The sequence below is a fragment of the Athene noctua genome, chromosome 1, assembly GCF_965140245.1.
Source record: "Athene noctua chromosome 1, bAthNoc1.hap1.1, whole genome shotgun sequence".
NCBI classification, from domain to species: domain Eukaryota; kingdom Metazoa; phylum Chordata; class Aves; order Strigiformes; family Strigidae; genus Athene; species Athene noctua.
The window spans coordinates 3,135,374-3,160,623 of NC_134037.1; the positions used below are offsets into that span (position 1 = coordinate 3,135,374).

The 25,250-nt window shown below is 44.1% G+C and overlaps 1 protein-coding gene across 9 annotated transcripts in view; it reads right to left on the reverse strand.

Annotated features, from left to right (window-relative positions):
- Positions 1-14,728, reverse strand: part of NCOA1 (nuclear receptor coactivator 1) — a 190,020-nt gene extending 175,292 nt beyond the window's left edge. For all 9 annotated transcript variants that reach the window (XM_074895419.1, XM_074895426.1, XM_074895423.1 and 6 more), the window contains exon 1: positions 14,412-14,728. The gene's annotated coding sequence lies outside the window, so the exon portion shown is untranslated. The remainder of the gene's footprint in view (positions 1-14,411) is intronic.
- Positions 14,729-25,250: the final 10,522 nt, after the last annotated feature.

Below are 25,250 nucleotides of genomic sequence, written 5' to 3' on the forward strand. Positions count from 1 at the left end.
CACCAGCCTGCAAATCTGAAGCTTGGGTCTTACTGTACAACATTGTCACTTACTATCAACATCATCACCATTAGTGAATTTAAGTCAAAATGCAATTGTAAGCTAAGTGAGGAGGTACAGCCTAATGGGTAATAATATTCTATACATTTCATAGATTTAAAAACAAGTTTGCAGTTTGAAACAAGATGGAGCAATACAACACCTTCTTGTTCCCTGGTTCAGTTACATCAACCATAATCAATGTTTCTAAGTCATAAAGTGTCCACCACGAGCAAAGCGGAACCATTAACTACTACTCCACGTGCGCAACCACGGGCGAGTTCGTCAGTCCACACTCCTTGAAGAACTGCTCAAGCTGATCCAACTTTACTCAAGTCGCACTTCAGGAAAACTCCTTCCTCTCCACCCTTGTTGTCAAAGTGCACCCAGCAGCCTCCTCTCTCAGTACACTTGTTGATAAAGTGATATTCAAATGCAAAACCACATTTTTTTAAAAGATGCTAATTACTGGCAGCATCTTAATAGCTTCATTAGAAGCTAGAGCTCTCCATCAACACCAGAGATCATGCCAGTACGTCAAGGAAAATAAACACTGGGTTCTTTTAAAAAAAAAAAAAAAAAGGTCTTGCTTCTTTAGCAATAAAAATAGAGAGCACAACTGAAAGATTACAGTATTTCTTTTTTCAAAGTATTGTTATTAAATGCACACACTTCAATAAGCAGCAGAGATTTTTCTATCCATTTTCTGGGGGAAGCATTAGAAAAAAGCAAGGACATTTTGCTACACTGTCACGACTTGCTCCACAGATTTAACTCTGGATTAAAAGGTCCAGTATCCGTGCTGACTAGAAGGGATCATTTTGTGGTTAAAACACAGGGTTACACATCAGAAAAATCCTGGATCTGTTTTCAGCTCTGCCATAAACATCCGCTAAGATCTCGAGCGAGTCTGGTTAAGCCAAATAAAAAAAAAAAAAAAAAAAAACACTCTTCCTTGAGAATCAGAGAGTAAATCTGTGGTAAGAGCGAACTGTACTCTTTACACCATGGATACACAATCATAATTACTCCCAAATAAACTAATGTGTGAAATGGTTAATTCCTAATGTTCCTTGTGTAGACACCCTGACTTATCTCGATTTTTAGGAAACAATCACATTTACATGGGTGAAGTATTTCCACTCTAACACCCTTCTCATCACTCATCTGTAATGCAGCTTTTTCAGAATAATATTTTCAGATTTGATGGCTGAAATGTCTGCCTCTGAAGTTGGTTTGGCCTTTTTTCCATTTTGGTTGAAGGAGTGTTCTGGGGTGGGAGTGGGAAACCACACCAAATACCTAACAGCCCCAGAGAGCCTGTCAAGTTAACAACCAAAAAACGTCTGCAGTTGAATTTCTGGAGTTGGCCTTGAACTCTGGAGACTTTTAATCTCTCAAACAGAAATGGTAGTACTTTCATATCTCATGTGAAATACTAAAAATAAATTCAAATTAATTTAGTGATTGTGAAGCTCAACTACCATAGCTTCAAGGACTATAAAAAAAAAAAAAAAAACGGAGCAGTTCACAGAATTTCAAATTCAGTGCAACAACTTGAGTATCAGACCATACAAATGAACGAGGAGGGTAGGAAAAAAACCCGAGCTCCTGACCAACACTCAAGCAAAATCCATCCTTTGCTCTCCAGATAGGTGTCTTGATGCAACAAAAACAATATATAATTGTGCAACAGTATTTACAGGCATCAAAACCGTGCCAGAGTGGAGCCAAGAAATCTGGTTTTTCTTCACTGAAAAGGTAGTAACATTATTTAGGCAACAATTTTTATGTACATTCTTGAATATTTAGACCTCTGTGCCATAAACATAAATTACTGATTTGGGACAGGCTGCAAGTGAATGTTGTTTAATAGATACCACCAGCTTCAATAAATTGGATTGGCTTACATGAAAAACAGTTAATAATGCTCAAGTTGGCTATTAAATACTTCCCACTACTTATGCAGCACGTATTAAAGAAGTGGCTAGGTAGTAACTGCGCAAATTCCCATTAAAACACAAATACAAATGCCGTATTTTAAAATTATGTGGATATAGTGACAGCTATATTTGCCCAGCTCATGGTTGACTTCACTAAGGGTCTATTGTGGAACACAGACAGCTCACCCAAATCAATTTTCATAACAAAAGCCCAAATATTGAAATATTATTTCCTCAAAACTTCGGTAAACTGTTGTAGCTGCGTAAGACCCACAGTCGAAAAATTTATTCATGCTAACAGTAAAGTGACACTAGAACTGAAAAAGAAGACAACATAAAAAACATTGTATGTTTGAGGAAACAGGAGGGTTTTCAGCCATTTTCCCTACTTTTTTTTTTCTGTAAATATACACTAAATCATTACTCAACTATCTCAACGTTTCATGCCTATGAAAACTGCTGATACACTTTTAGTCTGAAAATCCTTAAACAAAAACATTTCAGCAATAAACAGACTACAGTCCATCTAAGTTCTTACGTGACATAAGTCTGCTTCTACTTGCAATGAGGATTATTTGAATTTAAAGGCAGTTGAAGACAGAACTTAAACACAGCTTGGGTGTATGAAGCCAACAGGAATTAAGGGAAGCAAAATGAAGGCCGCATATATTATTAAATATTATGCTTGCATGACTAAAAAAAAAGTGTACTAAATATCATGTTACACGACATTTCAGAGGTAAGACAAGAAATGACAAATATACTTGAATCATGGCCGTCCCTCCCTAAGTAGCTTGCTTGTTTGTTTAGTTTCAGGCACAATGGGAGCTTGGGCTAATTCAGGTTGCCTGTTACTACCTCATTATAAATACTAATTACTGCTATTACTTACTAAACGTTTATTTGGGTTAACCTATAATGCAAGCCAAGATGCCTTTTCAAGTCTATCTCAGAAGCCCAGCAGGAGCAGTTGTGATTCCAAAGTGAGTGCAAAGACAGTGTTTTATATAGACTTGCTTCTCCTCTCTAACAAGCACTAGATTTTTAGGGAGAATTATGGTCCTTTGGTACACCAAAAATCCTTCAGAAGGATGCATTCATTGTGAGAAGTAATTCATCTGAGTCTTCACCCATGGCAGCATGAGGATAACTCTTAGGAATGGCAGGTAGGGCAAAGCCTCGTGGGGAGGGGAGAAGGGGGAGGCAAGTTCACCTCTTCTCCCTTTAAAAAGTCAGCATGTTGGTTTAAATTACCTTAGTAATGTTTTGCAGTTATGTTCAAAGTGCCTTGCAATCAGCTAATTAATCCTTGATACAGGGAAGTGACATACTTGTTAATTTTTGATAGGAGTAAAATCAAGGAGGACAAACCAATTAATTAAACCCCCAAAAAATCAGGTTTCAAGCCATCCCTAACCAATGAAACATAAAGTGTTCTTTAGCAAACAGCAGTATACCCTCAGTCTGAAGACAAACAATCACCAGTTTGTTCAGACCCTTCTGTACTGACTTTAACAGATAACATTTTGATAATTCTTTTATCACTTCAGAGCATAAATGACTGAAATAGGTACTAAAAAATGAGGCCCGAGAGATCTACCCACCAGTGAACAACAACAACAAAAAAACCTGACAAAAAACCAGATAAATTATTCTATAGACAGCAATATCTAGAGATTTCAATCCAACAAGCTTTTGCATTTGAGTTCTGTGTTTCTTTAGCAAATCTGTGCCTGTGCATCAGCCAGCCACGTCTCTGAGTACGTGCATACTAATTTTCTCCCACATGAGATTTCTCATAGGTCATTTCAGAGAAAAAAAAAGATAAAGGGCTTTTATTGCTTTCTTTAATGAGGATGAGGTTCAAAATGGCCAGGTACACAAAATCTGTGATGTATTCAAGGAGCTTACAGAGATAAGACTATTCATAACATTTTCAGGGACCTTGAACCGAGTATGTGGTAGCCTTACACAGCAAAGTAGGAAATGAGCCTGGAATAAACAAAGCTTGGTTTCAATACTCGGGGGGAAAAAAAAAAAAAAATAAATTAAAAAAGACATCTCTGGAAACACAACCAACTGCAAACGAGGAGAAAGACCCTCTACAATTTTGACAATCTGCTGTGAACAGGGGGATGGAAAGAGCTCAAGGCTCAGACAAGGAGTCTCAAGGATATCCATTTACAGGCACTGACTTTTCCACACAAGTGATCTAATCCCCTCGCAAAGCATCACAGTGTCTTCCCCCAAGTACAACACTGTGCTACTCCATCTCCACCACATGCTGCTCTCAAGACCACATTATAAGCATTTCAAGAACCAGCTGAATGCAACTGCTAGATTAGGAGAGGAACCTCTTGCCACCATCGGAAAACAAATTCAAATCCTTTGAATACGTTAGAGTCACAATGATCGATACTTCCACACCAGCCCACCAGTCAATGACCATCCTGTCACGGGTGGATCAATCTACAAGGATCCTGTTAGCATTTTTGTAAAGACCATCTCCGATTCACTGAGCCACAGGAAAGAAGCAGCTCTCCATCTCTGCATTCTCTACCACGACCCTTCCTCACTTGTACTCTTTCATTATCTAATACTGATGGAGAAATAAAACAGCCCTTTAGAAATTTCCAGCGCTTGGAAGACATAACTTCCACTCATCACGACAGAGAACACTTAATCCTACAGCCTGTTCACGTGTTTGAAGTTCCAGATAGCCCTTTCTCACTGCTAGGAACACAAGGACTACTTTCCTTCTGCACAAACCTTTGTGGACATTGAGAAAAGCCTTGTATCTACTTAAGTCATCTTCTGAAGGTGGAAACTACTTGCTGATTAAATCCAGTTTGCAGCATATCACAATTTCCTAAATTATTTCACCAGCAAGGGCTGATGAGAACAATAGCTCTGCACTGAGCCACATGCATCATTCTGTGGGTTAGGAGAGAGCTCATTTAGTGCTCTAAATCTCATTATAACTTGCTGATCAGGATGTAAAATATGCACTTATCTCTGAACTGAAGGCTTTTAAACAGCTTGAAACAAACTCAGCTCTTCTGTCTCTGAGTAGCAGTTGTTTCTTATTCCTCGCACTTCGGGAGGCTTATCTGAAGAACTCTCTTAGTAAACAAATTAAAATTATATTGCTATATTGAATTTAGACAATTTAAACCAAAATCTAAACGCTGTAGATCACGTTCAAAGAACATATGCGAATACTAGGGTCCAATACCAGATCTCCAAATCTCCCCGTGGCAAGCTGGACAAGCCTGTGCCCATCTGTGAAATGGGAATACTTTCCTACTCCCCAGAGATGGTGCTTACACTTATAACAAGCCCCCAGCAGCCTCTGGACTGTGAGGGGCTTTGTTTCAATAAGCAGGAGTTGTCAAAGGTGCATAAATTTGCAGGAAGATGTGACTCCCAGGGCAGACGGAGTGGTGCAATAGCCCTGACAGCACTACGCTGCCAAATACCCAACTGCAGCAACCTCTGGTAGCTTTAGTATCAAAGTTTCCCCCCGTCAGCAGACTCATGGGCAGCACAGAGGGAGGAAAACATTTCCAGGCTAGTATTCTTTGGGACGTTTGTTGCTTTTTTAAAATTTTTAATGGCTGTTCTGTGTATTTTCCCCTCGCACTTTAAACCTCTGCAATGAAACCTAAATCTTGTTTAACTAGATTCATTTAAACTGTTTTTACAAACCCCGAAGAGTTTATTTCCAGCTCGCCAGTTGCACGCGAAATGTATGAATTACCCAATGTAGGTATTTTCCAGCATTCAGGAAGAAACCCGAGAGTAAAACCATGCTTCTTGTTTTGAAAATACCTCCTTAAAAAGCCTTCAGAAGTTATTTAATACTGTTTTCAAGAAGTCCGCGGTATCTCTGTAATCATACATCCTGTGGCAAGAGTAGGAATTCAGGAATCCAGCTCTCCTTGCACGTAGCACCATGCACGCACACCTATAAGCAAGTCAACAACCGCAGTGACAAGCAGGGCTGTTCTAAGTTTGGGAACTAAAGCTGCAGTTTTTTTGGAGGCCATCAGCAGCAACGTGTTTCTGCTTTTTTAGTGACGTACCCACACGCTTGACCTCCCAAACCAGATTCTCCCTTCCCACCCTTCTGCTGGATGACATTTCTCCCTGGCAAGACTTGGGTTTTCTGCACCCCAAAATGAAAACCTCGGTGCTGTGCCCACCCCCATCTAAAAAGCACGCAGCATACTCCACCAACCAGGTCATAAAAATGATGTTTATTCTCCCTCTGCACCCCCCAGCCCTTCTGATCTGGCCTGACCAAGCTATGACACTGCCCCACCTCCCTAACACCCAACACCAAAACCTTTGCTCCCCCATCATCCACGCTCGCCCCAGCTTCCCGCAGCAGGACTCGCTGCACGTCCTCACCCACCACCTACATCCTCACTCCTCCACAATCTCAATCAGAAGCGTGAGCACACCTCCAAACCCCAATTTTATGGCCCTTTGCAGGTGCTGACAGCTCCCATGTGCCACCACCAGGACCCCCCCTACACCAAGCATCCCGCCAGAGCTTGCTCACATTCGGCGTCAGGAATTACTACCCCGTTTTGAAGGGGTCTGCATACCACGAGCACATGCCTGCCACAGTTGGGGAACCTCTGCTCTGCAGAACGAAAGCCATCAGATGCCTGTCATCGGAGCTACTTGTCGATGACGCAGAGACTGCTGGAGCCAAACCTCTTGAGGTCTGCTGACAAATTCAAGGAAAGTTGCACCCAATTTAATAAATCCACATATACAACCAAAGCAGTCGAGTGCACCAGGTACTTGAGAATAACCTGTCAAGTGCCTTTTACCTTTCACTAACACTCTGCTACTTGGGCAAATTATCCAATTGCTGTGATTCTGGTTTATTCACCTGAAAAAATGAGTGCAAAATTGGGAATAATACTTCTTTGTCTTGCAGGGGCATTAAAAAAAGTAGCCAAATATATATGCGATGCTGTTTGTATCAAAAATGAATGTCATAAAGCATCTTATAATCTAAAAACATTAGAAGAAAATTAAGTAGGTTGCAAAACCAAGCACTAAAAATTATAGAGCAACAGATTCATGATCATCTGTGCAACCTTAATCCGTTCCACTTTGTTAGTCCAAACCATACAGTGAATAAGTCAGAGTATCTATGGAAAAATATCATGTGGCTACAAAATTATAATTACAGTTGCATCTGTTTTTCCTAACTTTTGAATGTTCAGCTTTACAAACAAAATAGTTTTTTCACTTAATGCAACTTCCCAGGTTTTGGTTCTAGTCTGCGACAAACTGTACTTTTTTAGTATGTTTTGAAACATATTTCATCCACAACAGTATCAGAAAATTGTATTAAATTATCATGCTATGTCACATGGAAAGAGGTTTAATTAATAGAATTTAGGTAGTGTATTTTTCCATTTTCACTGTATTTGAAAAATAAACTAGATGAAAGTATATTTACCAGATAGTTATTTTCCATACAGCAAGCTTTGTATATACAATATTGTTTCCGTTTCCAACAATAACAAAAGTGTAAACTCAGGCCAAATGCTATTTTCAATGGGATTTTTAAATTCATTAAAGCTTTTTTTCATTTATTTTGGGCCTTCAAAGGGATTATCACCATTGCATCTTCAAAAACACAGAACTCATGCCAACTCTGTCAAGTCTGGGTAAACTGTTTTAAAGGTTAAGGACATGACTATTAATCTGGCTGTCAGAAGTGCTGGGATCCCACAACTTCCACTATGCCTTCAGCGAAGGCAATACAGTTACACTAAAATATGAATCTGGGAACATGGTTTCAGACACCCGGGGAAAATTCACCCAGAAGTTTTTTCACAAAGAACACTTAAAAACAATCCCTATAGAAAAATATTTGCTGGGACAATAGGATGTAGTCGAAAGAGCACCAGTATAAATACAAAGCTTACTCTAAAACGCTGGATTTTCATAACCTTAATTTAAAAGAAAGCAAGAATTACGTGCTGCCAAAGGCAGAGCTGGTTTCAGTCCTTATTCCTACCCGGTGAGTCAGAGAGGCCCGCGTAACAGGGTGTTTTACCTGATCCTTCACCAGCAGCTCTCACTTACTCCATAAACCAACACGCTTAAAATGACATTTGGAGACACCAACGGAGGTATTTTTACACAGCAGTTCCATTCCAAGAAATTCTAACTATTCATACAACAGCAAATTAGGCTTCACACTAATTACATTTCAATACACATTGGGACTTTGTGCTCAACTTTACAGTTAAGTTGAGATATAAGTACGTTGTAAATGCTAAAGTTTCATGTCCTTAACAATACTGTGCACGCAGTATTTCATTTTTAAATTTGAAATCACAAGTCTTATAAAACTGCAGCGTGATCTATTGGGTTCTGCTATAAATATTTCTACTATAAATGTTTGCAGAGTGTCCAGTTATCATTCCTTCAATCCTAACGCAGCATCTTCCATCATTAAATAATTCTTGTCTGGTATTCACCTTTCAGCTGAGCACCATTCGCAACTGGAGCGTGGAAGAAAGTCTGGTGAACTCATCCTGCCAAGCTTCCCTGTTAAAACTCTGCTTGGAAATCTCTGCTCATAAAAAAAAGAAACAGGTAGCGTAACTGCCAGCTGTTTACAGAATTAGTGGGAAGACCCAGAACTCATCTTGTCAGCCATCACGTTTAAGAAATGCATGAAAAACAAAGGGATCAAGCTTACACACCCAGTCTACAACAGGTTTAACTCTAGCTCATTGTTTATTTCCACGCACAATTTTTCCAGTATGATTTAAAGTAACTGGTCAGAAGCATGTGTCAAAATCCTTTTCAGGTTAGTCAGACTTTTCTTAGAAAAAAAACAACCTTCAAAGACAGAGGCTGACTAGCACTTCCACTAAAAAGTTAATCTCTCAATTTTTTCAAGATCTCTGAAGTAAGTTGATAAAACTGGACGCAAACTTTCAGATTACGAGCAAAACACAGGCTCTGGGGGAGAGAAGAGGGGAAGGATAGATAGCAAGTACGGTATTCACACAAAATAAGAAGAAATAAAAGTTAAGCAGTCCAAGCTGCAAGATCTCTTGTACAATTTACACATGAATCTGATTTAATGGTCTGAAAAGTTCAGGGCTTTTCACTCCTATTTTTTCAATCCGGGAGTTACACAGTGTTAACAGAAAAGGAAAAATAAATGAGAAAAATATATTTATTTTTCACTGTTTCACTCTCACTGCAGTTTTACTGAAAGATTATATTACCTACTCTTCTTTTTTCTTAATTATTGAAACAGCAAATACTATTCTGAAACCTTCTGGACAGGGGATCACCATGCTGTGGGTTAGAACCTCTTTTCCCAGGGTAGTGCTGTGATCTAAACTTATCACTCCATTCACAATCAGGATCTGAATTCCACATAGGAAGGCAAGCTACCGATTTGTTTGGGTTCTAAATGGTTCCTCATTCATCATTTCATCATACAAATACAAGAAACAAGGCTACTTCTTGCCTTGCCTGGCATATTGCCTTATTTTTGAAGTCTTCACACTCTGGAAATCCAAAAAAAATGGGACCCTTGGGATTTCAGATGCCACATTAAAAAAAAGAGTGGGGGAAATTAAGCCAAAGAAACACTGTTTTGAGCTTGTTTTGTAGCACATTCCATGACAGATAATTAAAAATAAACACAATAAACATAAATCGTTAACAATAAGACAAAAGAAAAATTCGCTTTCCAAAATAGTTAGTCCCAAGATCAGGCTTGACTGGGACATTACTAACACTTGTTTAAAACAGGACCTAACACTTAAGGATCTTTGCAAAAAAATGCAAAGACATCCAAGAGCCCCTCCATTGATCAGCTTTAAGAAGCTGACAATTTGTGGATCCTTAGAGCAAAATATGGATACGGTAGAGTTCACTGACCAAGACAAGCCAGCAAACTGTTGACTTACATACCCACTGCACTGTTTTCCTTTCCTAGATGACCTTCCTGTAACTCACCAACTTGCATGGGCTTCACTAAATCACAGCACATCTCTGCGTGGACACGCACTGGTTTAAACATGACTGCCAGGATGGCTTCTCTCAGCTTAAAGAGCATAATAAACCAGTAAGCAGGTTTAAACAGATTTAAGAATATCTACGTGCAGATTCACCTAAGTTGGTTAGCAAATATACCTAGTTTAGGCCATGCAAGCTTGTCCCTCGGGCTGCAGCACTTGAGTGAGGCTTCTCACTGTAAGCTTTGTGCACAAAAACCTGTCCTCCCTTTTTCCCCCCACTCACCCAAAGGCATCTAAGGGAAACACCCCGCTGCTCCTTGTGCTGAGACGTGTTGGAGTTGCCTCTCAGTCAACTGGGTCAACCACACAAGAACCTACCTATCTTTTCAGGGGAAACAGTAGGAACAGTATTGCAGGATTATCAGCGCAGAAGCTATTTAGCCTGAGTTTTCCCTGCGGAACGTACTGGCGCTAGCCCAAAGCCAAGCGAAGCCTAGTTTCTAACCTACATTCCCAGCCAGGTAAATTAGTTCAGGCTTAAAGAACCTCCAAACCAGTTCAGCAGTTTTTTCTTTTGTAAATGACAGGAGTCCAGGTAAAGCGCACGGTGCTGACACACCCTTTATACCTAGCCCAGGCCTCCGAGTGCTTTCAAATTTGTCCCACAGCAAAGCCACACCATTTCAGATGGTCAACTTTACATGGAGATGCTGCCGTAGTGGTAAAAACCTGTTCTGCATCACCCTGACTCATATGTGCAAGGCTAGGTATGCAAAGAGTTGAAGCCGTTTCCAAGCAAGCCATAATTTTTAATATTGCAGCTACAAGCAAACATCCTATTCCAGATCCTGCTGCGCCAGGGGAAGAGGTTAGAGCTCCTGGCTGTTCTCAGACCGATCAGCAGGGCTGCTCCTGCAAATCCTCCCTCACCCAGCAGCGTGGCTCTGATGGGCTGGATCAGCCCCGGCAGCGGGGAAGCAGGCAGAGGGCTCAGCCAGGCATCGGCAGCACAACAGCAGGCAGTCACCTCCTGAAAGACCATAAAACCCTGGTTCGCTGCAATGTTATTAAAAAACAAAAAACAAAAACAAACAACGAAAAACAACCCCCAAAACCTCCAGATTTAGGCCGCTAATATGCTGAGACTACTGACTCTCCCGCTGGCCACCACCATCCAGCTGCTTCCCCGTCGCAACTCCGCTTCTCTACTTTTAAATTTAAACTGGAATTTTTTGGAAGTAGAGTCCCTTTTACTCCATTTTCACGTTGCTCCTGCCCCACTGCAAACCCAGTCCCTGCCTGGGGTTCCTGGATGCTGCAGAAATACAAATAACATAGAACCACCAATAAAAATTGCTTGTTTGTATCTGTCAGCAATTAAAGCTCATCGGTAAAAGCACCGGCCACATGCTACGGGGTATTACACACCACTTTGGCCTTTCAGGAATACCTGGTTAAAATATTTACCTGTTAGTCCAAGCCCTTCCTGCTTAAAATCCTGTCTTTAAAGGCAGAATCTAACTTTAAAAACTATCTTTTTTTTATTCCTCCTCTTTGATCAAAAGAGATAAGAACCATGCTTCAAAGAAACACAGTCAACCAAGCAAAACAAGAATAACTCGTCATATAAATGGTTTCCTTATACAAAATACACTGTTTTTCAACTGGCAAGCTATTTATGCAGGAGACGGGATATTTTTAGTAGTAGCACTCACACCTTCATTTCTGACAATCCCTGCAAAGTCTCATGCAAATTACCCCCCTCAGATTAGCAAGCAACAAGGTGCTGATCTCCAGCAGATCTGTTCCTTGAAAATATGCTTATATAATTAAGTAAGCCTAATAATCCTAAAAGCTTCAAATATTTCTAACAGTCCACCCAACAACCATGCCAAGAGACCCAAGACAAGTCAACAGAGGGCACATGTTCCCAAAGGCAGACTTTTACAATGTGAGAATGACAGTGATACTGCTCCAATAAATCTACAGTGGAAGTGTATGACTAATTGTACGAATTAGTCATGCAGTTGTGAGCATGTGTCGTAGCATTATCAGAGGGCAAGGCTCAGGGAAAAACACGCATGCCAAAAATCAAAGTCGGCCCGTAGTGAATGAGAAGTAAAGGCCTGCCTTTGGAAAAAGCCAAACCCCCCACTCGTCTCTCAGGAAGCCTATTTGTTTTGGAAGCAAGGATTTTGTGCTGCCATATTGTTTGGCAACATGTTTCGAACAACAGATACCCATCTTGAACAAATAAGTTGAGATTTAACATTTCACCATGCCCATCGGCTTTGAGCCAGGTGCAGTATTGCCAAAGTTACTACTGTTTATTATCTACCATCAAGAGCTGTTTGTCCCCTTAAGTGGCAACTTGAACTTTAATCATTTTCACAAAACAGCACTGCAAAGCTGCGGATACTACACCGCTTACCAAGCCTCTCTGCAAATTTGTGGCTTTGCATCCAGCTTTTCTCAGTTCACAGTGTTTCTCTCCCTCGCTGCTCTGCAAGAGGCCTAGGTATACAGTTACAGATGCACCACATACTGTGTATACTTCCACAAGTAACATGTATTTTTTACTTTCTCTTGTATAAGCAAGCTGATGGCCACAGCAGGAAGAGTTCTGAACACACACATCTGCCGAAATATTCCGAAGGTAGAAGATCACCACCTCTAAACTGCAACGGGACAGCACGTTTCCAGAGAAGTCAACCAAGCATCTTTTTTGTTCATGTAAGTTTACCATCTTGCTACTAGAACTCACCAGGTATTTTACTCATATATATATACACACATACAGATTTTACACACACACACATATATATGTATATCCTGCCAGCCCACACAAACCCAGTCTTATTTTTTTTTCAGTCTAAACCAGCAACACGAAGAATACAAGCCATGAGACAGGGTGAATAACATACAAGCACCACCCACACAAGTCCAAATTTCCAGTTTTAATATACTTTGCTGTGTCACTCTTTTTTTTTTTTTTTTTTGGCTTTGCTGTATTTGGGTAGTGAAAAATTTGATATCTACTGTACGGTGATTAAGCTTCCAGTGGAAGCGAGCAGCAGCCCCAGACGGCGCTCCACACCTTTTCACCTTTGCAAACACGCTCTTTCGGGTGAAAAAAAAAAAAAAAAATAATAATCAGGAGATCGTCACCCAACGCGCACGACCCAGTTCTCAGCCACTGAAAGGTCAAAACGCACCTAGGAAACTGGAGGGCTTGAGTGTGTCTAGCAACCTACATCGGAAGGAAACAGCCTTTCCACAACAGATTTTTCTACCACGAAATGTCATATTCCAGAGGCTACAGCCCCCCCGCTGCACAAACCGGGGCTACCACTCGCAGATACACCATCAGGTATCTGGGATTATTTGCAATCTGCTGCCGGTCCGTGTCTCCAAGAAAGAAATGATGGAAATTTAGGGCAAGTGCTCTGCTAAGAGCGGGGAGGCGGACGCCAGCTTCACTACCAGCCTCCTGCAGAGCCCCCCCAAGCCTGGAAGCCGAGGCACCCCTCGGAGGAACGTGCTTCCCCACACACCCTGCCCGACAACCCGCCCGCTCCCCCGGCCCCAAAACCCAGCCGGTAGCCCAGGGCCACCTCCGGCTCTCCCTGACCGACCGACCGGTTGCCTTCGCGCTGAACTTACTTGCCTCCGCTGACAACCACAACCGCCCCGCCGGGGTTGAGGGGTGGTTTTGGGGGACACAGATACACAAGGAGGGGGACACGATGCCACACGCAGACAAAGAACTGTCACCTAAAACGCCGCTAAAAGGAGCGTCCTCCCTGCCCCGGGGGAGCGGGGGGGTTCCGCGGGCCCCCGCAGGCCCGGCGCCGCTGCCTCCCCTCAGCCATCTTCCAGCCGGGAAGGGGCTGGGGTGTGTGAGGGGGGGGGAGTGTGAGGAGGAAAACTGCTTTTTCACTTTTTCAATCAACTTTAAATTAATAATAATAAGGGGTGGGGGATATTTAAGGCAAGGGAGGGCTGGGATTTAACAGCCCGAGGCGGGAGGGGCTCAGCCGAGCAGGGTCCCCCGGGCCGGCTCTCCTCAGCCCCCCGCGGGAGAAGGAGAACGGGGGGGGGGGGGGGGGGAGGCCGCGGCGCCCCTCCGCGCTCCGCCCGCCGCCATGGCAGCCCGGGGCGGGGGGGCGGGGGGCCGGGCCGTCCCCCGTCCGTCCGTCCGTCCCCCCGCCGTGACAGCTGCGCCTCCCCACAGGCCGGGGGCTGCGGCGGGCCGGTCCCGCCAGGCACACGCACCCCCCCCAGCCCTGCGCGGCGGGGCAGCGGGGAGCCCCGACCGCCCCCCCCTTCCCCCTCCTCAACCCCGGCCCGCCCGCCCTCCGTCACTCCCGCCCCGCCGCCAGCTGCGGCGCGGCCGGGCGCCACTCACCTGCCGCCGCTGCCTGGGTGACAGCCGCCTCCCCCCGCCGGGGCTGAGGCCGCGGAGCTCAACGGGCAACGCGACAGCGACTCCCCCGGCCAGGCGGCGGGGGCGGCCCCGGGGGGGGGGGTAGGGGGTGTTGGTTGCTGCCGGTGGGCAGCAGCCCCCGCCGCGATCGCGGCGACCGGAGCGGTGGCGGCAGCGGGCGCTGCTGGGGGCCCCGGTTCCCGCTGCGGGGCTCCCGGGCAGCCGGGGCCCCTTGCCTGGGCGGCGCGGCGCGGGTGCGGGGCTCCGGCTCGCTCGCCGCTCTCCCTCCCGGCGGGACGGGGCGGAGCTGGGCACGGAGGACGAGGGGGGCGGTGTCGGAGGAGGCCGCCGCGGCCCGGCCCGGATCCCTCCTCCTCCTCCTCCTCCTCCTCCCCCCTCAGTCGCTGCTGGCCGCCATCTTCCCTCCCCTTCCCCCCCCGTGGCCTCTCGCCGCGGCCCGGCCCGGGCGGCGGCAGCGCGGAGGCGGTGGGGAGGCCGCGGCCCCTCCGCCGCCGCCCCGGGAAGGGGCAGGGGGAGGCGGGCGCCATCTTAGCGGCAGAGGGGGGGCGGCCGTGGCCTGTCCGCCGCGGCCTGGGGGGCTCCGGTGGAGCGGTCTCGGCCTCGGGCCTGCCTCCCCCCCCTCACACCTCCCCCGGCCGAGGCACGGTGAGGCCTCTCCGGGCTGCCCGCCGCCTCAAGCCCAGGCCCCGGCGCTCGGGGACCTGCCCGTCCCGTCCCCCAAGGTGAAGAAGCTTCCGCCGGGCTCGGGGGTCTCTTCATCTTCCTCACCCGGCAGCGGCTGCTGTCGCTGAGCAGAGGCGTTTTACGTTGGAAGTCACCTGTGGGGTTTTGTTTTGCCATCTCCTTCCCCAACCAGGCTTCAAGGAAGACTTAAAGGCCTTCATCTTGCGTTAACGTTGTTCTCCATCTAGGCATCAAAAAGGCTGAAAGGTGCCTCGGATCACCCGGGAACACCAAAACAAAGTTCAGGAAGCAGCACGGGGTGAGAGATGCTCCCACGCAGACCTTGACCCACTGTTGGCTCTCCTCACCGTCATTTTTGGCTATTTCCACGCAAAGCTGCCACACATGGAACAGTCGCAATTGCTCTGTCAACTATTTTATCGCACTGAGGCTGTATCTGGTTACATTATTCATCCTCTCAGTGCAACTGTGAAATCCCCAAACACCTCATGTGTCATGAGGCAAAACAACTCAATGGGTTGAATAGTTAAAATAAACTAGAGCTTCAGGTGGCTCATTTTCCTCTGCGGGGGCTCTTTATTCCTCAGGGGGTTGACAGTGCCTGTGCTACAACAAAACAAAATGGCTTTAAAAGGCCCAGTCAAACACACAACATTGCAAAGGCACCCGGTGTGGTCACCCACATTGTCATTTGAATTGGAGTTTTGGCTGCCTCAGAAACCTGCACCTTTCTTGGGGGCCATACGGTTACCTCTGAGGTTCCCTCCTTTCCAGAAAACTGTATTTCAGAACTACCTCCTTATCTCTGGAGCACCTGTGAAGGGAATGGGCAGGATAAGCCTGAGTTAACCCTTCAGCAGGTAAAGGGCCAGGGGATATCAATTGCAGGTTTATGAGTTATTTTCTGTCATTTGGGGATCAGTAAGACTTTTCCTGGGCTTTTTTATATTCATTTCAACCTGGTTAGTGGTAGGTGCATTAGTATAAAAAACGCTGTATGTTTTGTCCTTCTTCAATTAGACAAATAGTGAACTTTTGTAGGAGAATTTCAGGCCTGTGCATGTGAACAAAAGCATTGAAATGAGCGGGGAAGTGGTGGAGAAACAAGACAGAGGAGAGCAGCGACCTCAGATCATGCACCCACAACAGATCCTCTGCTGCAAAACTCACACTGTCCACAAGGTAACGAAGGAATGCTTCTGATTCTCCTTTAATTGCATTCTTGGTAGGGGCTGAGGCAGCATTAACAGCCGCTGCATGCTGCTGCATGACCCTTCGTTGCAACACATCTAGGTGGAAGTGCTAATAGATTCCTTCTGGTCCTGTTCACTTCATGGCAGCTGTGAGGGAAGGGAGCTGTGTAAAAAGTCCCTGAGTCTTCCTGAGCTGCCAGCTCTCCACTGCCTCTGCAGGCTATGCCCACTTTGGTTTTATTCAGGCAGAAAATGCTCAGCCTTCACCACTAATACAAAGCTTGATGTTAGAATACTTCCCCTCCATGAATTCCTCACAAGAAAGTCATATAAGAGCTAATCTCAGGCGGTAGGGACGTTGTAAGTGTTCAGTGATATTAGCACTGAGAAGTATAAACCCATTTTTATTACTTTAATCTGCAAGTTAATTGTTAAATGGAATGCAGGTATAAACAATGCCGGTTTTAAGTACATTACAGAGCTGTCAGGCTTTGACAATTTAAATGAATGAGACTTCAAAACGTATTATGAAAAAGATTAAATGTCCCATTGAAATACGCACGAAATAAAAATTAAATCCGTCAGCAAAATGAAATTATTTCAAAACTTCCTAGAATTAAATCCAAAACAAAGGCCTCTCCCACCAGGTAAGTGATACCACGGTGGGTGAGACTTTATCTGAAAGCAGCTTTAATTTCCAGCTGACTTCAAATGACAAATAATTTACTGCTGTTAGATTTTTCTAGCCTGAGCACTTTTTAAAACAAGATGATATAATTATCTTCATTTTACATATACAAAGCAGTGTTTAAGAGGTTTAAGTAGAGGTCAAGCAGCATGTGAGCAATGGAATCACCAACCAAAACAGTGTCCAGGTCTCTTGGTTGTCCTGTTCCCTGCCATAAACCCTCTGTGTGACGCTGCCACCTGTAGCCCTTTTTCCATACAAATTACTCAGGCTAAAGGCCATTTTCAGGCTTTATTTCTGTTTATGAAGCAGCCTATTTTAAGAGTTTCTTGTAAGCCACAAGTAGCCACAGTACAGTCGTTAATCTAAGAAGGCAAAATTAATAGTATGCAGTTCTTTAAAGCTTCTTGGCCAAACTCAGCATTGTAATAAGCAATAAATAATTTCTTTGATGATAATACTGCCTCCACTTAGTACACATATGGTTCTTTAGAGCTCCACATAACTTCTGAATATAGGCTTGCCTCTGTTTCATGCTGAGCCCTTGAGGAGTGCCATGCTCCTCCATTACTACTGACTTTCTTATCCCCTAAAAATGTAATAGAAATGTTAAGATTGGTCTAAATGAGGAGTTGAATAGGAATGCCGGGTGTGGGAGCACCAGGAGGAGCAAATGGCAGGAGAAGGGTACAAGAATGGCATTTGATGATGTCATCTGGACTAACAGGTCGCCAGGATTGCAGCATGCGTCTACCTGCAGGGAGCCGTCCACCCGTGGGCAGCCAGAGAGCTCAGAGGAGGAAGGTCTCCCCAGAGGGTGAAACATCTCTCTCAGCTCCTACGACAGCTAAAAGCCAGCACGTGGAAGAATTGAGACCTGAGGATGAACATCTCTTTGTCCTCCAGCTCATCCTGAGACAGAGAAATGGACATAAGCCCTTGGACACCTGAAGGTACTACCTGGACACTGCGTGGTACTTCTGAGCACACATGAGAATACGACTGAAATCAGCTCTGGTTTAATTCTTTTCAATCTCCTCAGGCCTCAGGTGCAGGTGTGCTATGGTGTCGCTGCAGCTTTGTGCCATCATTTCCTGCGTGACAGCCTTCTGCTAGCGTTCAAGACCACCAAAAGATATGAAGGTTTGTTTTTTTTACTCACCAGAGGATGCATTTCACTAAAAAAAGAGCTTTGAGCCAAGATTAACACACTGATTTAACACCTTTTACTTTTACAACTTTGAAACACGCTTTGACCAAAATTAACGTACAACCCCGCTAAGGTTACATGAGTTGTTTCACATCCAGGCACCAACTTTTAGCCCACGCCGGTTCACACAAGCACCTTGGCCTAGCTACAGACTGCAGAGAGGAGAGTGGTGAGGAAATCCTTCCCCAGGATGGATGTTGGAGGCAGCGCCTGCTCCCAGCACCACTCGGGGAAGCCTTAATGAAAAGCAGCTCATCAGCAGTTACGTAACCTAATGATAATCCGGCTCAGGCCGGGCAATACTTAAAGCCACAGCGTCTCTCTGCTGTGACCTATTTTATGCTCGATGCAAGGGCAAAACTCTGTGGTTTGTAACTTTGCTGGGTCTCTTACCGCGGAGTTATTGCCTGTCAGTAGAAAAGCCCCCTGCACACGTTTTTTTTCTGCTTTCCTGGCTGCAAAGTGACCGCTTTGAATTTGTCAGTGGCTTTTTATGGTATCGGCTCCAAGCGCAGGCACAGCAGAGAGCAAATTGTAAACAATTAGAAGGAAAACACTTAATGTCCTGCAGGAAACTCAGCATACTTTAATTTCAGCTTCAGAAGCTGCAGAGGGTCCGGGGGTATGTTACAAAGCACTTCTAATGCCATGTTGAACCACACAGAAAGCTTTTGTGTTTTTATTAGACCTCAGAGAGCAAAAATGTATGCTTCCACATTCCAGGGTCATATTTACATTTAACTTAAGAAATTCATTAAGATGGCACTGGCATAACTCAAACTTGTACGACTGGCCAACCCTCTGTAATCATTTTTTTTTTTTTACCTCTCAATCTGCAGAATCAACAAGAGATTAAGCACAGAGATGTTGATTCAGATCTCAGCATTTAATCTGACCACAGATGGTGTCAAAAGAGGGACAGCCGTGCAAAATAGCAACAGATTTTTTTCCTAAACAATCACTTTTTTGTTTAATAAAGATAGGGGACTAGAGGCCAAATTTTAAATATAGAGGAAATCTCAGTTTCTTACAGTTCCTCTCCTGAAGAGCTTTGAAGCATTATTAATGGGCTGATTTCTGTTAATGATTAATAATGTGTTTATATTTACGTACTTAACTAAAGTTATTATTGTTACTATTATTAATTCCTATCGTTCCTTATAACACTGGACAAGTTAATGACACAGCTGGTGGCAAGGAGGTTGTAGTGTGTGAACTGTAAGAAATACTGCCTGTTACACGTAGGTATATTCATTTTGGATGACACTTATGTTTACACAGAACCCTGTTGTTTTCAGATCGGTGATGCCAAAGCTTTACATTTACCACCACAAGGAACAGCAGGCTTTGCAAAAATATACCACCACGGATGGTGCTTAGTGCTGACAGATTCCTAGAGTAGATCATGTGGATCTGCTGATCTCTTATGGGGTGAAAAAGTTGCTCAAGCTAATTCAGAGTGGTTTTTTAAAAGCTGGTTTTTAATACCCAGCATTTGTCAGCTTAAGGTCAGAAATTAAATTACTCTTAAAAAGATTTACAAAACTTCATGTTGGTAGGAATATTGCATGACATTTTAAAGGAATAATAATAATTTTAAGAATTGTGGTGATCGTGTTTGTTGGCTTTTGAAACATCTTCCTGTGAAGCCTGCAACCAAAACGCTGCTGCATTGTACTAACATTTAAGAAACAGAAAGTGGAACTAAATGTAGATTATTAAAATAGTGTGGCTGATTATAAACTCTAAAGGGAAATTGTGTAACCTCATTTCCTTATCTCATCTGAGAAAAAGGCTAGAAAAAAGGGGGTGGGAAAATACACTTTTTCGGTTTTAGTCGTCTCAAGTATTACTAATCACAGAAAAAAAAAAAACCAAACCATTCAAGTATGCCTCGGAGCCCTTTAAAGCGGGCTCATTAGGTGTGAAGGAGTTGGCTCTAGGTGATTAAGGGGTAAGGGTTAAACCGCCCCTTTCAGCCCGGTGCAGGTACCTTGCCCAGGTCAGATCAGGTCAGTGTCAGTGCCTGTGTTTGCCCGTAGCTGTGATTCACCCCTGCTTGTAATGTGCTTGGATACTCGGATAATACTGAATATAGAAGCAAAGAGTATTTTCTCATTCTTTCCTCAAGGTATTTTTTAAATTGTTGGCTTTTAGGTGGCCTGTGTGAAAAGGAATTGATTGTTTCAGTCTGTTGGTGAGTGGAATGATAACTCCCACCAGAGTTGGTATAACTTGTCCTTTTTTGGCAATCACACCGCAGAGACCAAGTGCTGAATAGGGAATAAAGCAGGGCTGTTCTCCAACCCTATAGAGATGATCCCACAGAGAACCCCCTCTATTTACTCATCTGCACTTAAAGACTGTCAGTTTTACTCAGATATCTATTCAGTCTGTGAAACAGTTTTCCTTAACCTACTTTTAATGCCTTTGAAGTATCATCTGCTTCACTAGTTTGAAGAGCACTAAAGCCCTCATGCAGCCAATAGGCACTTAAGTGCTTAGTTTTAAACCCATGAGTAGTTCTGCGAGGCACACAGGACCTGCTGCCGTTAGATCTGTCAGTCCATCTACTTTGCTCTGTTGTTTCCAGCAGCGCGCAACACCGGGTTCCCAATCAGCTCCTGCACCTCGCCTCCCTCTCATCCCCCCCTCAATGCATTCACAGAATCCCAGAATCATTCAGGTTGGAAAAGCCCCTCGGGATCATCGAGTCCAACCCTCAGCCCGACTCTACAAAGTTCTCCCCTACCCCACATCCCCCACAGCTCATCCCAATGGCCCTGAAACCCCCCCAGGGATGGGGACTCCCCCCCTCCCTGGGCAGCCTCATTTGGAAGAGAAGAGGGTTCGTGCTACCACAGCGACTTCCCCACTAACTGTGGATCTTGAATCACCGCGGGTACCGCCACCGTCCCTTCCACCACCACAACAATCACCAGGATTCTGTTGGGTCTGTCCCTGTCAATAGAGGTTTGACACAAAATCTTTCCCATTGCCTAAGTGTTAGGAGCGGTACTATCCCGTGAAGCATGAGGTGGAAGAAAAAAGCTTTTTTTCCCCCAAATTTTGTTGGCCTTCACTATGAGGATCCTGGGTATCTCATTATCCTCAAAAATGCCTCAGCCTGCTGGGGGTCTGCTAAGCTCCCGGCCCCCATGAAATCCTGTGCAGTTAATTAGGTCCGTAGTTGTACCAGAGACCCCTGCAGAGGCAGATGCGTTAACCTGGATAACATGCACCAGAAAGTGATTAGAAACGCAAGAAAAAACAGGGGAAGCAGTCAGGGAGAGAAGAAAGAGGTAAAGGTGGTGCTTCAGGAGAACAAAATGCAGGATAAATGGGAAGCAGCGTTCGTAGTTAAAGGGGATGAGTTCTCTGTCATTTCAAATCAACAAAGTACAAAGAGAAGACGGGTGCCCTTGTCACAACCTGAAATTTATAGATCATGAACAAAATTTTCTCCATTTTGTCCTCCATGGGTACCACAGAAGAAGAATGAAAAGTCATTGAATATTAAATGTTGGTTTTCTCTGCTTTGGTTGCTTTTCTTTCACCATTTGTACATATTTAATAACCTTCCCCTTGGTCAACTGCTATGGCTGAAGGCAGAAGTGACAAAGGAACTGGAGTGGAGCAAGGGCAGGGGAGAACTGAAAGCAATTCCAGCATCAAACATGGACAACTCTGTTTCTGGGTACTGCCTCATATTGATAATGGCAACCCCTTCCACAGCTTTGAAGATGACAAAGTTGTTGTAATGGATCGCTAATATTGTTAATGCTTCAGGATGCTGCAGTTTCTGAGGTCATGGAAGGTACAACGTGGGGGTTAAAAGTGGTAATAACCTAACTTGGAGAGGTTATCCTTATTCCAACTGGTTGAAAGTTAGTGTAAATGAGAGGAATTATAACAGAGCTCAGACATCTAAGTGACCTGAGACATGTGAACGGAGAATACCACGACCTAAGGTTAAACTGGATGTAAAATCCCAGAATACAGTGGCAAGTGAAACCACGAATGAGACGTGTTTAGACCGTGGCTTTCTCCTTTTGAAATCAGGAGTGCCTCCTGAAAAAACGAAGCCAGTAAGTTTAGCAGTGCAAGACTTCCCTGCAGCGGTGACAAGGCAGCAGGGTGCCCCACTGTTGCATCACACAAAATATTTTGATTTTTTTTTCAACAGCAAAGTCCAGCAAAAATGTGGCCCCTAAGTAAAGGAAATATTTACAGCATGGACTTATGACTGGGTTGGGTGTAATGGTATATTGTGAGAGGCCTAAGTGATACTGTTTTATGAGCTGAAAGTTTTTAACTCCTTCAGTAGAGAAACTCTGAGCAAGAACTGCCTAAATTAGGAGGTACCACACATCATGTTCGATGACAGTGAATGTCAAATTTAGGAATCAAATGAAAATTTAATGAAGCCATATTGCAATCATAAAATATGGACCAAGAGCAATAGAAATGTGTAAATTTTTTACAATAAAAATGATTAAAACTGGAGAATATTTTTAGCATTGCTACAGCTTGTTCCCAAGTGCAACTGTTTGCTGTTGAAACTACTGATAGCTTAGTAGGTTCTTTCAGTAACGGCCTCTTACCACAAAAATACCTACCACCATAAACATATATTATGTAAAAACTGATGTCCAGGTTGATTTAAGTTCCAATCCTGGAAATGAAATAGGACCACATTATTAAGAGATGTAAGCTAAGGTATTACGCATATTAAAAAAAAAAAAAAAACAACAACTGATGGAAAATGGAAAATGTATGTCTGGACAAACTGCACTCGCATTACCCCACATGATTTACCAGTCACTATGGCGAGGCAATATTAAAGCCCAATAGTAACAGTGTACTGACAGATTTCAAAATTCACTGTGAAAGCAGATTTAAATAGGTCCTACTAAATACAGTCTGAAAGATCTTATCCTCCTGCTGGGGGAATAACTACTTGTGTGTGGTAGTAGTAGTAGTTAAGGGTTCCCGGGTACATGACAGAGGAGATGGAAGCTCTGTTTGTGTTGTTTCTCTCCATCCCCTTTGCTAGGGGTCACGCCAATTAGCTGAACCCCCCGGCGCAAAATGTGTGCGTAGTGTCTCTAATGCAGATAAAGGGTGAAACACATGCGGTATTTACCCTCTGGTACAGTCAAAGCCACCTAGTAGGGGATCTCTTGAGTAAACTTACTACTGAGTTGCAACAAATATAGTGAGGAGCTCAAGCTTTAGCAAACTGACAGGCAACAAGAAATCTTTCTCTGAAGTTAGTCTACGAGTTGGTCACCCAGAGCCATAGCTGCACTGCTGTTAGTTTAACATCCTCTAAGTGCCCAATTTGGGCCTAAATGTCAGCTGTTGTTCTCCTTATCTCCTAAGGAAAGAGTGTGGGTTTGCCCTCCCATACTAGTTAATATTGTTAGGAGGGCCGTGCTCATTGCCCTGAGCAGCTCTGAATCCCCTCCAGTCCTGCACTACCCCGTTTGAGCCAGGATTAGAGACACGCAGCTGCGAATTTCCACAAAGATGCCATATACAGTTCCTCTACATACTATCTTCTGTGCAACCGAAGAATTTACTTGCTTGTTTTCTATCAAACTGCTTACTGGGCAGAGCTCTTTGCAGATCTCTCTACAATGATATGCTCGTCCTTCTCCTGAAGGATGCAGCTGAGGAGTAGTTTTTCCCCCAGTGCTTAATCCACTGCAGTTCTCCCCAACGTTACCTGCCACCGTGGTGCTGCTGATTTGATTTGCATCGATTCCTTCAAAAAACACCCGTGTTTTCTCCAAGCCTCACCTGGAAATCCAATCTTTACTGCACCTCTCCCAATCAGGTTTTTAATAAATGCCTTAAAAACTAGACGCACTGCAGAATCTTTACTAACCTGGTAGTCAAGGTGAAAGCCAACCATTTATTTTGAATTTTTGTTTCTAGTCTCCTAACTGTTTTTCACTGTGGGACTCCAGGTCCCTGATCATGAGAGCCAGCGCTGTGCTACGATGCAAGTGGGCAGGTGAGCTGTTGGAAGACCAAGAGAAAGGGAGAGATGAGGAAAAGTAATTCAGAAAGAGGAAAGAAGAGACCTTAGTGGTGCAGAAAGAATCCACGCAATGTCTGTATGGAAGGGGAATGACTGCAACAGAGAGGAAGATGGAGGAGTAATGTCAGATTGGAAGAACCGTGGGAATATGGAGAAGTAGTAGGGAGAGAAGCTGAAGATCACATCTTAATTTAAAAGCAGAAAGTCTGTGCAATCCGGAGTAGTTGTGTACGCCCAGATCCACCCTGTCTCATTTTAGCCCTCACTGTGGCACCCAGCCTTCCTAAGCAAGTTGCCCCACTCACCTTCAACGTCAGGAGCCCCTGGGCAAGTGGCTCCCTTGGGAACAGTTTTGGCTTTTCCTGTGGGTTTACAGGGAACCTTGTGAAGTCAGGTCTCTAATTCCTACCCCACTACCAGGTATCTTAACACCGGAAGACACAAATCCCTACACCGATTCCTCTAAGTCACACATCTCAGCCTGCAAAATGGTGGCAGCAGAACTTCTCTTCCATAGCGGTGGTGTTGTAGGGATGGATTTGGAAATGATTGTGAGGCCTTTGGGCATTGTGTTGGTAGAGGCATGAAGGAGGACAGAAGCAAAAGAGAACGGAGAAAAGAAATAGCGAGAAATCAGAAGAATTAAAGGTCAGTCAGAAAAGAACTGCATCTCATGGAGAGCCTTTTAAAGTAGCAGAGGGATGAAAACCAGTTTGAAGAAAACATATTAAATGAGGAAAATTGCAGCAACAAAAAAGTGGAGAATAGGAAGAGAAAAAGAAGGAAAGCCCACAGGGATCGTAAAGCGATTCTTTATTTTTATGGAGACTTTCCACTTCTTTATTCAATTTTTTTGAATGCAAGTTTTATTAGTGGTTTTGGCTCTGCGCTTGCAAACAAATCAGGCAGCACTACCAACAGCAAACTGGGAGGAGGTGAGATGCTCTTGAAAGTCACACATCATCCTCTTTCTCCT